The sequence below is a fragment of the Fukomys damarensis genome, unplaced genomic scaffold, assembly GCF_012274545.1.
Source record: "Fukomys damarensis isolate Sample0158 unplaced genomic scaffold, DMR_v1.0_HiC HiC_scaffold_16, whole genome shotgun sequence".
In the NCBI taxonomy this organism is placed as follows: domain Eukaryota; kingdom Metazoa; phylum Chordata; class Mammalia; order Rodentia; family Bathyergidae; genus Fukomys; species Fukomys damarensis.
Window position 1 is genome coordinate 125,790,428 of NW_022900928.1, and position 2,820 is coordinate 125,793,247.

General features: G+C 39.8%; 1 protein-coding gene across 13 annotated transcripts in view; it reads left to right on the forward strand.

Moving 5' to 3' along the window:
• Positions 1-6: 6 nt before the first annotated feature.
• Positions 7-2,820, forward strand: part of Rhbdd1 (rhomboid domain containing 1) — a 169,504-nt gene continuing 166,690 nt past the window's right edge. For 7 of the 13 annotated variants that reach the window (XR_004517540.1, XR_004517541.1, XR_004517542.1 and 4 more), the window contains exon 1: positions 7-255. The gene's annotated coding sequence lies outside the window, so the exon portion shown is untranslated. Of the gene's footprint in view, positions 256-276; positions 417-1,582; positions 1,667-2,820 lie in introns of those variants that run through there. The other 6 variants (XR_004517543.1, XR_004517544.1, XR_004517548.1 and 3 more) reach the window with 2 other exon arrangements.

The following is a 2,820-nucleotide window of genomic DNA, read 5'->3' on the forward strand; positions in this document are numbered from 1 at the left end:
GCGTGGGGCAGTGTGCGGCTCAGCCCCTCGCCCTGGGCACCCTCAGCGGGAGGGCGTTCCCTGTAGCCTCCACCCGGGCGCCATCGCGGTTGCCCCCGTCGTTGTTGCTGGGGACCGACCTCCCAGCGACTATGTGCCCAGGCGCCGGGAGGGAGTTTTGAAGGGTCCTTTCGAAAGAAGGAAGTTTACGGCGAAGTTGCATCAGCGACACAACTTGCAGTCTCAAGTGCTGACGGGACAGTAACTTCTCAACAAGTGTGTGGCAAACCCAACCCTTGAACCCCAGGAGAGGCGTTTCGCTTAATAGGGGACGGGAAATCCACCTAAGTGAATTTGACCCCTTTTTTGCTCGTATCGTAAAAACCTTTGAATAGGTTTTCCAAGAGCGGATCCCAGACTTTATTTGTTTTTCCAAAGTGAGCATAAGATCTTTTGAATTATTCAGGTGAATTATTGGGTAGTTATGATATTACGTAGTTAGGATTGCGTTGTGGAGGTCTATAGGTCCCTTTCAGTACGTTCAGTGGCACCAGACTTTAAAAAATTCTTTGCAGTTGCTTTTACAGTCTTCGTCTGAGTTCTTTTTGGCCTTTTCTTTTTCCTTACTAGTTCTGATAAGCTTTAGAGATTTGTTGTTTGCAGCTGGCCAAGCATAGGTCGTGAGAACGAATTATCTTTCAAAAGATCATAGCAATGCAGTAATTCCTCAGTGGTTCAGGATTACTAGGATCAGCATTTACGTGGTAGCTTATTGGAGTGCAAATCCTGGAATCTTTCCTAAGATTTACTGACTCAACATATTTGAGCAGGCCTTCTAGTTGGTCCCAGAACACCTGGGTGCTAAGGTTGAAGAGTTACTGGCATAGCAATAAAGAATACCCATTGTGGTGTCACAGATAATGAAATTTGGATTAAGGTGTAATAATAGAACCTTGGAGAAGTCACTTAAATGTTACTTTATGGGATTGTAAATATTCGAAGTGAAAACTCAAGAAAATAGTAACACAAAACGCTGAAAGATGAGATGTTGTAAATAACTTGCTAGAACTGCATGTAATAAGTATATAGATTATGCTGGAAGCATTCTGTGTTGGGTTAGATGAATTTAGTGCGTAGATATGACCACTGCTGAGAGGATGTTTTATCTGTTTACTTCCTGTTTCAGTTTTATTCTAAAAGGTCGAGTGTTGGATGCAGGGTCCATTAGAAATTATAGCCATGTGTACTAATAGTAATGCTATTGAGGCTGTAGTGTTTTTAAAAATCATATTAGAATAGTTTTTAATTCTGTGGTCTTCTGGTTCCTGCAGCTTAGTTATACCTTCTTTACTGAGGATTTAGTAATATCTAGAAGTAAGTGTTAGCTTTAGAGGTGAGAAACATTGTCAGAACAGTGATTGCAAGCAAAAGCCAAGGCTGACAGTGTTTGGGTGTTTATGCCTGTGTTATACAGTTCCACCATAGCAAAGACGACCTTGTATCCATTTTCTGGTTGGATCATAGGAGATATTCCCTCAGTCTGCTGCTTTTTCAGATTGTTGAATGTGGTGTTTTCTTACAACCATTCGTTTTCCTTTTTAAGGGGCTGTTTTAGGGGTACTAAGAGTAATATTCAGCATCTGAAGCCGCTGCCCTAAAGCCTAGCTTCATTGCAGTGTTGGAAAAGGTCCGTACCAATCTTCAGCCTACCCACCATGTCACTTTGTTTGCAGAACACTGCTTCAAAGGCCACACAGGGCTCTTGGATATTGTTGTGGGTGAGAGTTTTTAGATAAACATGTCACTTTAGGTGTCAAGTTCTAGAAATAATTTTGTTAACCTAACTCAACACTATGCCATCGTGAAACATTCGCTTTTTTGAAGGCCAGAAGTATTTTTTTCTCCATTTAAAAAGCAGATACATAGCAATGGTTTTGAGTCTGGCAGAACTTTCTTTTGAGTCCTGCCTCCCCTAAGTATTGATTGTGTTCAGTAGACAAATTAGCATCTTCACAGCTTTAATTTCTTCTGTAAAATAGGAGTCATAGGGTGCCTTCCTCAGACCACTGAAGTAAAATAATGTGTAAGACATGTCAACCATATGTTAGGCACAGAAGCTTAATAAATGTTGCCTTTTGGGCAGGGGAAGAAAGGTATTTAACTCAGACCTTTGTCTCATTCATTTCTTTATAATATATTTTATAGGTGAGGTAATTTTTTTTTAACTAACTGCATGCTTATTTATGTGATAAAGGAGCTAGAGTCAGTGCTTTCATATTCTTGTGAATCAGAGAAAGCAAATTATGGAGAAAAAACTGTTAATGTGTTAGAAAACACCATCTTAAGTTTTATCTTAACAGAACAGCTTCTCGGAATTATTTTGGTAGTTTACTGGAAGGTCGTGGATACTAAATATTTAGTATTTTTGGAGATTCTTCTGTAGGAGCCCTTAGTGGGGACAGTAAGCTCTATAGTAGGAGGTTTGACTGTTACAGGAGATGATACCTTAATTCCAAATATACACTCAAATATAAGAAAATGCTATTTACCTGTAGAATTAATATTTTTTCCAATATGTGAGCAAACTAAAAACTTTTGTGTTCTGTTTTTTAAAAAGTAATAGAAGTCCTTTCTGTTTTTCTGTGTATGTGTGTGTGTGTGTGTGTGTGTATGTGTGTGTATATATATTGCTATGAATACGTGAAACATTTATACTGTCATCATTTTGTTCTCTTGGCAGTATATTGTAATATAGGAGCCAAGTGTAGGGCTGGGGATTTAGATCAGCGTTTCGGTGGCCTGCCTTGCAAGCGCAAGGACCCAAGTTCAATCCCTGACACC